Source organism: Mustela lutreola, chromosome 2, assembly GCF_030435805.1.
Source record: "Mustela lutreola isolate mMusLut2 chromosome 2, mMusLut2.pri, whole genome shotgun sequence".
NCBI lineage: Eukaryota > Metazoa > Chordata > Mammalia > Carnivora > Mustelidae > Mustela > Mustela lutreola.
In genome coordinates, this window is record NC_081291.1 from 91,031,590 (window position 1) to 91,044,354 (window position 12,765).

At 46.0% G+C, this 12,765-nt stretch overlaps 1 long non-coding RNA gene across 1 annotated transcript; it reads left to right on the forward strand.

Moving 5' to 3' along the window:
- The first annotated feature begins 321 nt into the window (after positions 1-321).
- Positions 322-6,424, forward strand: LOC131825831 (uncharacterized). Its single transcript, XR_009351324.1, has 3 exons — positions 322-674; positions 1,568-1,619; positions 6,101-6,424. It is a non-coding gene; the product is annotated as an uncharacterized LOC131825831 (long non-coding RNA).
- The last annotated feature ends 6,341 nt before the right edge of the window (positions 6,425-12,765 follow it).

Sequence of the window (12,765 nt, forward strand, 5' to 3'; positions counted from 1 at the left end):
AAATGCAAGCCTTCCTCTCTTTCTGCTGGTTGGTGAAATGTGCTCCCTATTCTCCTCTGTATTCGTGGTTACCTACATTCTGCTGCGTCAAGTGACTGACTATTACCAAACCAGGTCCAACCTTCCCCTTCCTTTCCAGTTCCCAGGGAGCCCCAAGTGTGAAACAAAATCACTAGAGCAGCTTTCCCCTGACACCCTGGCTAAGACTGATCAAGCTCTTCAGGGAAACAGAAAGGCAGGGCGACTGTTCTCTACGTTGCTACAACAGAGCAGTTGCTAAGGAAACAGCCCTATCCCTCATTCCCTTCTGGGCCCCTCAGGGCCTGCCCACTCCTCCCAGGGCCCCTGACCACTTTCCTGAGCAGGCCCCTGTGCCTCTGTCCCCTCTGTGTACTTCCTTTCCTCAGAGAGGAGCAAAGAGAGAACCAGACCAGGCCAGAGAGCCAAGGAAGCCCTGTGGAAAGCTTCAATGCTCTGGCCCCGGTGACCCATGGGCTTCAGAGGCCTGAGCTCTCAAAGCCGATCCTCCCACTCCCGTTTCTCCCCTCCTCAAACACTGCAAGCTCTGCGCCACAAAATGCCCGGATGCAGGTTTCCTCGTAAGCCCTCAGGATTGTCAGAGATAACTCAAGGTTTTGTCAATAATAACTACGACCTGTTCATACTATCAAGAAGTAAGTGGTGTGGTGGCAGCTCCCTGGTCTCTGGCTGTGGTTTCTCTCAGCCTGGTGGCCTGGAGGAGGGCTCAGAGAGGAGTCACATCAGCGCGGCCTGCCGACCCCATGGCTGCATCTGCAAGAGTGATTTTCTTTGATTGCTTCCCCTCACCCACTGTTTCTCTGCCAACCTCCCTCCCACCCTCCCTACAGTCAGGTTTCTGACTTCAGGTTTCCCTTGGGGTCATCTGTCTAATACTTGATTTCACCTCAAAGGTGCTAGGGCCTTCCCTGTTGCCCTCTCCTGAAGTATGACCCAAATCTGAATGGCTCCTGGGCTGGGAATGGGAGAAGCAGCCCCATGCTTCGCAGCTTTCTAAAACCCTCCTGTGTCTGTCTCTCTCTACCCATCAGTCCTTGCTTCAAGGAGACTTTGGCAGACATCTCCATTCCTCAACTCCCCAGGAAAACCTGTGGCTTTGCTATCAGATGGAGGTTCTTTTAACCATACATGTTGCTAGTGGAAATCTCCCTAAATATTTGTTCTAAAATAGGAATTAACAGAAAAACATAGACTCCTTCCAAACCAGCCTTTCCTCTATATTGTTCTGAAGGGACACTCTTGTATCCAAAAGAATAGCATCTTTTCAACTGGGGACAATTCCCAAATGACTTGACTTCCAGTCAATTTTGGGTAAAGAATGATTTTGGTCAGAAACTCATTGTTAGATTTAACTGGACACTGAAAATTCCCATTAACAGTAGCAGTGCCTTATCTCTCTGCCTTTTACAAGCTGGTATGCTGGGCTTTGGGGCAGAAAAAATACATCATTGTTCCCAACACCCTGTGTGCGTTGAAAGCAGCCTTGTTGTATCTTTCATTCCATGTTTGACTGAACTGAAAAATGAAGTAAGGCACAGCGGTATGTGTAGGGACCTGCCTACTTAGCTGTGTGACCTCAGGTGAGTTACAATTCCTCTCTGAACCTCAATGTCCTCATTTTTATAATGGGGATAAAACTGCTATCTTTACGCCATTATTGTTAAGAATTACATTGAGAGAACTTATGGGAAGCACCTTGTAGAGTTGAGAGAGGAAGTGTGTGAACTGACTTTGACCCTAAAAGGGGAGACTGAAAAGGGAATGGTAGTTTTGTCTTTTTGAGGCCAAAGCTCTTAGGATCTACTTATAACTTGGTAATGAGCAGTATATGTATGTAGAAAAACACAGCTGGCCTTTGGAAGCTCAGACCCTTGAAGGCTTGAGGAGCCCTTCCTTCTTAAAGGATGGCTGGATCTGTCAGTGTTAACCCAACCACCTCAAGAGGCAAATGGACTCCAAAATCAGCTCCGGTTCCACCCTCATTGAACACTCTCTCACCAAAGGAAATGGCAGGGTGAGATCAGCAAGCAGGCAAATGGCCCCAGTGAAGGCGAGCTTTGAAGGTGATTGAACACAAATTCTGGGCTTTCTGAGATTCCCACTGAGCGGGGGAGGCAAAAGGGTTTCCCTTCACAGCTCAATGTGACATACTCATCCTATCTCAAATGAAAAAAAGAAAGAAAGAGAGTTTGGGGAAAGCAAAATGTAAATCAGAGGTACTTGATATACTATGTGATAGTGGTATGAATCGCCAGTCTCTCCTAACTGTGAATCAGAAGAATCCTCACTGGGGATGACAAGCACGTTTGTGTCCTCAGCCAGTCCTTCCTGGCTCTGCAGTCCTCACTGATCTGCTTTGTGGGTCATGCCTTCCACATTTCCAGATTTTAGGCGGTGTCAGAAGGACACTTTCTTGAATAAAAGTGTCCTGGATATTTTGGCTTCTACACTGAGATTCCCACTCTCTCCAACTTCGGTTTTTCATGGTTCCAGCCTGAAGATTCAGCTGTCTTCGTAGCTTTAACTCTGCCTTTGCTATTGGGACACTAAGGGAATCTGCCCTCCTTTCCCTAGTGGACTGTGAAATGCCTGCTCCTGGTTAACTAGGAATGACTTGTGCTGCCTGAGCAGCTGGGCACTCTGCCTTTCCCCTCTTCGGCCTCTCTGTCAGCCTTGCAAGAGGAGGAGGAGAGATTTTTTTTAAAGATTGTATTTTATTAGAGGTGGAGTTGGGGGGAGACAAGCAGGGCAGGGGCAGAGGGAGAGGGAGCAGGGAGCCTGACACCGGGCTTGATCCCAGGACCCCGAGATCATGACCTGAGCTGAAGGCAGTTGCTTAAGTGACTGAGCCACTCAGGTGTCCCATGAGGAGAAGGAGATTTTAAAGCCGGCCCTGTTTATTGGGTGGCAAGTGATGTAAATATCTTGGAACAGCCTGTCCTGAGTCATCGCCAGCCTGGTTGGCCTTGAGTGGTGCACTGTCCACACCCCCAGCCCTAGCTACAGCTCTCTGGGGTTTTTATCTTCATGGTTTGTTATTTAACTTTTTCATGCCTGCATCCGTGCAAGCTTCCTAGGCAGTGCTCCAGCCACACACTGCCCAGCTCAGTTGGGACCCAGGAATTGAGCCTGGAACTCTGAATTCAACCCCAAACACCACCTGGGTAGCTGCCACTGGGAGCTCATTTAGTGACCCTAAAGGTCCCAGACAGACCTGCATCCCTAAGGCTTCAAGCTGCCTGGGCCAGACATTAGGCTGAAGCTTGAGGAGATTCTTGGTCCCTAATATCAGAATCACCAACATTAGACTGGTGATTTTTTTTTTTTTTTTTTTTTTTTTTTTAAGATTTGATTTTAGATCACCCTGTCTAAAACCTAGGAGGTAAAGGCACTGAAAGGCAATCAAATTATAAACATTGTAGTTTGGGGGTGATGATTGTTTTGGTTGTTTTTAATATTATCAGCCTTAGCAAGAATCTCTGTTGTGTTGACAAAAATTTTATGTCCAGTATGCAGATGTGTGCCATGATTTCAAATTTGTATTTTGCAACTAAAAGCCCAGAGGATCTTTTGAAAACAAAAACACAATCACCAGAGAAGTAATGTAGCAATGATAAGATCCCAAAACAGCCGTGCAGTAAACTTAAGAAAAGTTTTAATGGGCTCCATTCTAATTCCAGCTAAGTTCTCCTCAGAGAATTGAGATAAAGTATGTGTGTGTGTCTAAATGTGGGGGGAGTATATAAATGCATGTGGGAGCGTAAGCCAAGGAGTGTAAGCCCGTGTGTGAGTGGGAATGTGAAAGCATAAGCATGTGCGAGCCTCAGTGTAACTGAATGTAAATGTGAGTTTGCAAGTGGGAATATCTGTATGGGTGTTGAGTGAGAGTAAACAGGAGGGTCTTTGTGTATAAGTGTCGTTTGTGTAAATATGAGCATGTAAGTGTGAGCACAAGTGTGTGCCTATAAGTTATATGAGTGTGAATGAGTGTGTGTTAAATGCATGAGTGTGTAAGCATAGGTTGTGTGGGCATGTGTGGAAAAGTGTGTGTGTCCATGTGTGTGAACATGAAGTGTTTATGAATGTGTGTTCCCAGAATGTGTGTGTTTACTGTGAAAGAGGACCCAAAGATGTGACTTTACAGGATCTTGATTGAAAATCAATCACTTCTGAGTACACACACACCAGCTTGTACCATTCTGGAGAGGCCATTGCAGGAACTGGTAATGATACGAGGACTGGACATCCCAATTTGCTCAAGTCAGAGCTCATGTATGCCTGTTATCCTGGCATAATTATCATGACTTTGTAACCATATTCGTATCATGGCTGCCATTTAGCTTATATCAGTAAAATACACACCTTTTAAGAGAGCAGGCTGATGATTTTTTTACAAATACACATACCCGTGTCATCATCCCCCAGATCAAGATACAAATATTCCCAGCATGCAGTATCAAAAACACCTTCTTGGTCTGAAAGATGAGTTGCCCTAGTAAAGTCTTCCAGGCCCACCTGAAGGACGGTGGATTTCACTGTCCATTGACATTATCCCATATTCTGGCCTTTGTGTCATATTTTACACAGTCTGGAGAACCACAGTAAATGTATTGCAGCTGTTTAGGAAGCAGGAAGGGTTAAATTACATCAGCTTGACTTGACAGGCTCTGAGGATGTGTGGATTCTGGAAGGTGGAAACTATTAGAACAAACACCTTCATGGAAATTGCCATTAATCCAAAGCGTCTGAACTTCCCTTTACCCTGTCTCCACCACTCCAGCCTTCCCCTGCCAAACTTTCCTTTCATTAAAGGAGTGACTCATCCCCATCGGGAATCATATAGGATCTGTGGGAAAGAGTATGGGTCTTGGAATCTGCCAAGCTTGGCTTTGTGACTTGACTGTATCATTAGCTAGCTCTGTGTCTTTGGGTAAGTTCATTAACTTCTCGAGGCCTCAGTTTCCTGATCTATAAAAAGGATAACATGATCTACTCTGCATAGTTGGGGTGCAGCTCAGATTTGATGACTCCAAGGTACCTGACCCATGGGCACCAAATATGTGATAACAAATATTTAAGTCAGATTTCAGGATCAGAATAAAAACAAGATATGGCAGATCAGTTATTCCAGAAATGGCCAGGGCAATGTCTCCAGTCCCATTCATTCTTCTTGAACTTTGCCACTCCTCACTCTGGGTATGGCAGAGTCTCCCACACCCCCACACTCTCCTTGAACCCGACAGGACTTTGTCACTGCCTCAGTGAGTGACATATGGCAGAAGCAATGCTACATGACTTCTAAGGAAAAGTGAAAAAGGCAACACAGCTTCTGCTTAGCACTCTCTCTCTCTCTCAGGATGAGAGTCTCAGTGGAGAGACCCACGGGAAAAGGAACTGAGACTCTCCAGCCAACGGCTACTATCAACCACCAGACTTGTGGATGAATGAGCATTTAGATGATGATCCTAACCCTCAACCACTGAGTCTTCCAACTGGGGCCCCAGAACCGAAGTAATAAATTTAAGCCAATTGAAAAACAAATTTAAGCTGCACCCTATTCAAAGTCCCATGAATCTGTAAGCATAATAAATGCTTATTTAAGCCCCTGAGTTTGAGGATAATTTGTTGTACAATCATAGTAACTGGAGCTCGGTGTAATCAGGGTCTTGTGGGACAGGGCTGACATTTCTCACAAACATCAGCATCAGTCCCAGTGAACGTGAACATAGCTCTCTGCTTTAGTCCATCTCAATCTCCAAGGTGGAAGGGGTGTTTGCTACACACATTTGTCCTGTTGCCTGTGATTAGAACCCAGTGCATGTTCCTGCTCACAAAATGATTCCATTACTCAAACTCGAAGTGATTTCCTATATGCAAACTCCTAGAGCTCTGTCTGTTCTTTAACACTAACCATTTACTAGCCTGTGGGAAATGGAACCATGAAATAATGCAACTATATTAAAACCAAAGATGCCTTAAGTTATATATGCAAATTGGCTGTTATCCTATTTAAACAGCAGTTGTGAAAGCGCTAATGCTATTTATTTTCTGTCTCTCAAAGATGGAAACTTCACCCCGTGCCATGAATGCATCTGGGGAAGGAGAACGTTTTGGCAGACTAGCCAGGCCTCCAGTGAGAACCACAGATCATCGGCAGAAAATCAGACCACAAAATGGGGCAGCAGCAAAACCAGATTTCCACACTGGCCTGAGGCAAGAACAATGGGTCCAATGGCCAAGAGCCTGTCGCACCATCATGGCAAAGAAGTTAGTTCAAAAGAGTGATGAGGGGCGCCTGGGTGGCTCAGTGGGTTAAAGCCTCTGCCTTCGGCTCAGGTCATGATCCCAGGGTCCTGGGATAGAGCCCCACATCGGGCTCTCTGCTCAGCGGAGAACCTGCTTCTTCCTCTCTCTCTCTCTACCTGCCTCTCTGCCTACTTGTGATCTCTGTCTGTCAAATAAATTAATTAAAAAAAAAAAAAAAAGAGTGGTGAGACCATGGACTTTGGATCATACAAACCTGGATTCAAATCTGGTTTCTCCATATACAGGCAGTGGGATCTTGGTTAAGTACCTTAAACCCTCAATTTTGTCAGCTGTGAAGACAGTACTTACATGTGGCAGAGGCTGCTTGTTGTCTACCAAGATATGTATTCCTCTGGCATAATACAGTTATAGCTGGGAAACAGCCACCCAGCATTGAGGTTGGACCACATGACAAGATGACCAACATGACCAATGCATTTAGTGTGCCTTGCCTACACGGTCATCCCCTTTCATGGTGACCTTGAGGGCCAAAGGCTAAAGATGATGACTTGACAGGTTAGAGGGAGGCTGGATCCCTGCGTCACCACTTAGAAGAGGGCCATTTAACTAGGAACATACACATCAGACTTGGTATGAGTGAAATCAAACTTTTGTCTGGTGAAGACACTGAAAATTGGGGTTGTTTGTTACAGAAGCTAGCCCACCCTGACTCATACGTTGTTTTAGGGAATGGAGACATGCATCATAGTAGGTAATTATAAAGAGTTATTTACTATCTCTCTTCCCCATTTGACTGATGCCCCTTGAGGACAAGGACTGGGCCCTGTTGAGCCACAGTGTCCTCCATGGGGCATGGTACATACCAAGCATGTCAACAAATCTGAATTGTTTATCTGCAGCTTGATTAAGAGAAGAGAGAATTAAAATCTGGGCGTTTTAGCAATAGAAGAAAGAAAGGTTGATATTAAAAAAAAATCATTACGTGAATATCTCAGAACAGAATGTACTTATTTAAACACTTATCAAAAGGACCAAAAACAAAAGAACAAAAAATAAAGATAAACAAAAAACCCCACCTAGCAAAAAATTTATCATTCGCCAGTTTGGAACTTTGATGCCAAAGGGGTCCAAAGAAATAAGTTTTCCCATTAGAAGTTTTGGAACCCAAATCTGGCTATTGGGTTTTCTTTCAAGTTCCACAAAGCTTTTACAAGTTAATTAAATGGTTGGCTTAACCACCGGTTCATGTTTCCAACAGATGAAGTGGAGTAAGCTAGGAGAGGAAATGATTGTGTAAATGCAAACTTGGTAGCAAGAATTTGTCCCTAAAAACAATACCTTATCAGTAACATCGGAGTTTTCTCTTTGAATTATCAGGGTGAACAAACAGAATTTGCGTTTTTATGGAGCACTTTCCTTTTTATTGCTCTCACTGTGTTCTCACAATAATCCAAAGAGTTGGGGCACATTTTACTGTTGTCATTTCACAGATGGAAAATCCATGAAATAAAGTGAGCCGTGATTTGGCCAACATCTAATGGTTCGTGCAAGAATCAGAAACCAGGCCCCCTGACTCTCAACTTAGGACTTGCTCTCCACCGGACCTCCCAGGTTGATATGGGTTCAGTGTGGATGACAGCCTATGGGACCAAGCCAGCAAACTGGTTTTGAGCCCAGTCTGGGTGATATCTCATGCTTGCATATCTTAATAAGGTAAAAGGTAAACTAAGACACAGTCCTAAAGTCCAACAACAACCAGAACACCAGGTAGTCTGGATGGAGGAATTGGGATTTCAGAAAAGAGTAAAATTATGTAAGAAAAACTGTCTTATCTTCTCAGCACCCTTCCTTTATTCTTCTGAAAACATACCTCCCTTTCTTCAGGAGGATTGTTCCTTCTCTTATTCCTGTCATTTGAGATTGATTCTGGATGCGGCTGTCAATGACAGCATCCTACACCTTGGCCAGTAGTGGGCATGAGACTTGTTCTAGCCAATTAGAATTCTTAGGGGGAAAAAAAAGAACTGGAACTAAGAGAAGGATGCAGTCCCGCTTGCACGAGACTGCTGGTGGCTACAGGGCCTGCTTTGTGGAAGAGATTGGGCTGCAAAAAGGCAGCTGACATGAGAGATGAGGCAAGAGAATACAGGTGGCATTGGGAATGTGGTTCCAGCTGCCTCTGCCTCAGTAGATCCCTGCCTTTCCTGCAGGATATGGTTTCACTGAGCTAATCATTCTCTTTTCCAGGGGTAGTCAAGTGCAGCTCAGGTCACTGGCCAATATAGTCTTGCCTAAGGCAACAGGTGGAGAGGGGAGGGGAAGCCACCCTCTCTTAAGCAGAAACTACTAAAGGAGCCAAAAGGGAAAGTGGGAAGACACAAGACTTCTTTGGGGACACTGAAGAAGGCAGGGTCGGTAAGGGTGAGGATCAGCATAAAGAAACAGTGAGATGCCAAGCTCTGAGCACACTGATCTCGAGACTAGACCTGAAGGTGTCTGCGGAGATACTGAATGACAACAGGATGGGGAAGTGGGTCTTCAGGAGAAAATAAAGGTTTTCAGGTTTTCAGGAGAAAATAAAGTTGAGCAGCTCTAGTGAAAAGAGTGCTGCACGCAGTGTCAAAAACACTCCAAAGAAATGACTTTTGTCCTGATTAAACCGGTTCACGAATTTAAGAGAATCATATTAATTTGGGAGCTATCTGCATGGAGTTACAACAGGAGTCATAGATGTAGAGAATTCTCGAGGGAAAGAAGGGAAGAGAGTCTTGGATAAATACTCACAAGTAGTCAATACAATAAAAGCATCAAAGAGCCAGGGAAGCAAAGAGCTTAAAGAGGGAGAGGTTGAGCGAACAAGCGAAAGCGAAAAAGTGACACCAGTAAAAAAATAAATAAACAAACAAACAAATAAATAAATAAATAAGCTGGTGAGAGAGAAGTCTGTTTGAATTGGAGCAGCAGGAAGTTACTGGTGAAATAAACTTGGATATGGCAGAATGCCAGCCAAATGATGGAGAGAAGTTATGGGTAAGGTCATGTGTGCTGTCAGTGCCCACCCCCATTCCTTTCATCTTCTAGGGGGTCCTGCTGACTTTCCTTGTGGCATCTGCATCTCTGTGCCTGAGGGATCTTTCTCTCAGAACCACTGAAGGCTAAGCTGCCTGAGAGGCAAGCCAGAAATAGTAAGGAATTAGCTCCCAGGAGCAGCCCTCGGACATACGAGTTGGTATATAAACACCCCACCTCTCTTGCCTTGCATCTGGGATGGGGCAATTCTCAGGCATGGATTTTGCACCATTTCTCAGAGTTTCCACCAAGATCAAGCTCCGGGTGCCCGCTGTGGTAGCTGGCTTCCCAGTGCGTTCTTTCTTAGCTGTGCTGCTCTTCCCGTCTTCTCTCATCCTTGAGCAGCACGGTCCCTGCTTTTCCCAAGTAAATGGCTTGTACTTGAATCCTCGGCTCAGCATCTGCCCTGAGGGAAACTGAGCTAAGACAGGAGCTCCTGTAACTTACAGCACAAACTAGGACACCTGTGGAGAGTGAAAAGGGGAGGGGACACTCTTAATTAATGATGCTGAAACAAGTGGGGCCAAGCAGGATTTTGCATACCTGAAGGTCTGGCTTCCCAGGTTCCGTGCCCCTCCTTTGAGAGGATGGAATTCAAATGCCAGTTCTTTAGAATAACCTGGAGTGAGGACCAGGAAGTGCTGGGAGTAAAGATGCCTTTTCTTTAGTGACCATTGCTGCCCTGAGCCCCATTACCTAGAGGGCTCTGGAAAAGAATACGTCCGCTCAAGTGTGGGAAACTATCTCAGGAGGAGACTGGACCATGAGAAGTAGGTCAGCGTCCAGCCTCCAGGAAGGTGAGAATTGCGCATCTCTGTGATGCTGGGCTCTGAGGCTGCGAGCGGTCCTGTCAACCACAGTCGGTAAGATGCTCCTCTCATGGCATCACTGGGCACCCCCTTCTTGCTTCCTCTCGCCTCCCATTAGTCAGGTCGGTGCGCTCCTCTCTGTAGCTGCACAAACAGACAAATCTCCTCTGACAGCACCTCCCCCTCTCGCTGCTGGTGCCCACAGCCCTAAGGACAGCATCTGGGAACCAGGATCCTCCAGTGACCCAGGCCCTCCACTTCACATGTGTCCACATCTACCCTTTTATCATGTCTCCTCGAAAAAGAGATTTTTTTTTTCTTCTGCCAGAAAAATCTTTCAAGAAAGCTACTCCATTTTCTCGCATGGTTGAAGAGCCGCTGGATGTGATCATGTGGGGAAAGGACAGGACACTAACATTTGTTTCCCCGGCCCCACGCACAGATTAATTCCCATGCCTGGATTCGAGCTGGGAGTTGCTGTGTGACATCAAGTGACTCTGCAGGGGAGGGGTGTAGACCCTCCGGTGCCAGGTATGGAGCTGGCTGCTTCCTGTGGCTCTCAGATCACCCCTTCCCGGAAGATGCCGCTGATTTCTCTGGCTGCCTGTTCTTGCCAATCTGGCTCCCAGCTGCCCCACTCGAATTTGGAGTTGATATCTAAATAGAGAGATCAACACTGGGGCCCTGCAAAGCCCCTTCTAAGGGTCAGCTCACTTCAGCCTCGAGATTCCATGAAGCAAATCTTGTTATGTGTTCTGGGTTGCAAGCGAGAGTGGAGATACAGAGAGATTAAGTAGATTGTCCCAGCTCTCAGATAGTCAGATTTGCAGTCTGAGCATCAAGAGACAGAAAAGCCTGTGGGGCATTCCATTAGACACATGGGTAAAATGGGGCTGGTGGGCTGGGTTGGCTGAGGAAGGAAGGGCTCTGTTGGGTCTCAGTACCACAGACTTCTCATTAGTTTCACGGATTAAAATCCTGTTCTGTAGCTACACTCCTGTCCTAGACCTTGAGCCTGAGGGTATGACACCCCATGGACAGTCCAGGGAGACTTTATCAGAACACCAGATTGTGCTCCTTGTCTCCAAAACACAGCTTCCTTCCCAGCTCCCCACTTTGCAGTGGGCTTTTCTCCTGAGAAAAGCTGCCCACTCATGGCACAGACAAACATCATTACCTCCTCAGGAAAGGCTCTGAAGGCCCTTCCACCCTCCCACTGCCCTCAGATCTTACACACCTGTGTCCTCCTCTGCCTGCCCTTTGCAGAGAACCTTGTTTGTCCTCCATCATGGCCGTTGGGAGGCCATGGGTATCTCTAGCTAGACCAGTCCTAGATGAATAAGCCCCTCGTTTCTAATTCAGAGGGCTACTTGCTGAGCCCAGCTCCTCGATACTCCCCAAACGCAGTCATAATTTCCTGCCTTGATGGCTTTGCTCATGTTGTTCACTCTACCACAAAAGACTCCTCTCTGAGTGCCCATCTGTTGAAGCATAGTACTGTGTAGCCCCTGCTTGTAGCTTTCACTGAGCCCCTTGCTGAACAACCTCTGAACCTCTTCTGAAATGCTGAATGCTTTTTGTCTGTATCCCTTTCAGGTCACACATGTGTTATCTTCTTCTCTGAGATATGCATGTTCATGTACACGTTTTCTTTGCCAGTCTATGGGTTCATCAAAGGCTGAGCCACAGTAATTCAACTGGGCTTCTTCCAATTCGCTTAGCAGAGAGCCCGGCATGTGGGGTGTTCTTGAATGAAAGAAAAGGGTAGATTCACACAGACAGGGGAAACAAGCAATGTCTGGTTAGGAAACCTTTGGAAACCACAAATAACGTTATTTGCCAAATAGATGATGTACCAGATACATCAAATAAAATAATACTTACATTCTAGTTCCTGTCCTTTGGATGTGGGGTCCAGGGTAACTCTGAGAATCCAACTCTCCACTTAAAAGAGTAGGTTCTGGGGGCACCTGGGTGGCTCAGTTGGTTAAGCAACTGCCTTCGGCTCAGGTCCTGATCCCAGGGTTCTGGGATCGAGCCCTGCATTGGGCTCCTTGCTCAGTGGGGAGTTTGCTTCTCCCTCTACCTGTGCTGCTCCACTTGCTTGTTTTTTCTCTCTTTCTCTCCAACAAATAAATAAATAAAATGTATTTTTTAAAAAATGAGTAGGGACGCCTGGGTGGCTCAGTGGGTTAAACATCTACCTTTGGCTCAGGTCATGATCCCAGTGTCCTGGGATCGAGTCCTTCATGCACTGGGCTCCCTGCTCAACAGGGAGCCTGCTTCTGCCTCTCCCTCAGCCACTTCTCCTGCTTGTTCTCTCTTTCACCAACAAATAAAAATGAATAAACTTTTTAAAAAAGAGTAGGTTCTGGGTGCTTGGATGGCTCAGTTGATTGAGCAACTGCCTTCGGCTCAGGTCATGATCCCGGACTTCTAGGATTGAGTCCCGCATCGGGCTCCCAGCTCCTTGGGGAATCTACTTCTCCCTCTGACCTTCTCCTCTCTCATGCCCTCTCTCACTCATTCTCCCTCAAATAAATAAATAAAATCTTAAAAAATAAATAAGAGTAGGTTCTAT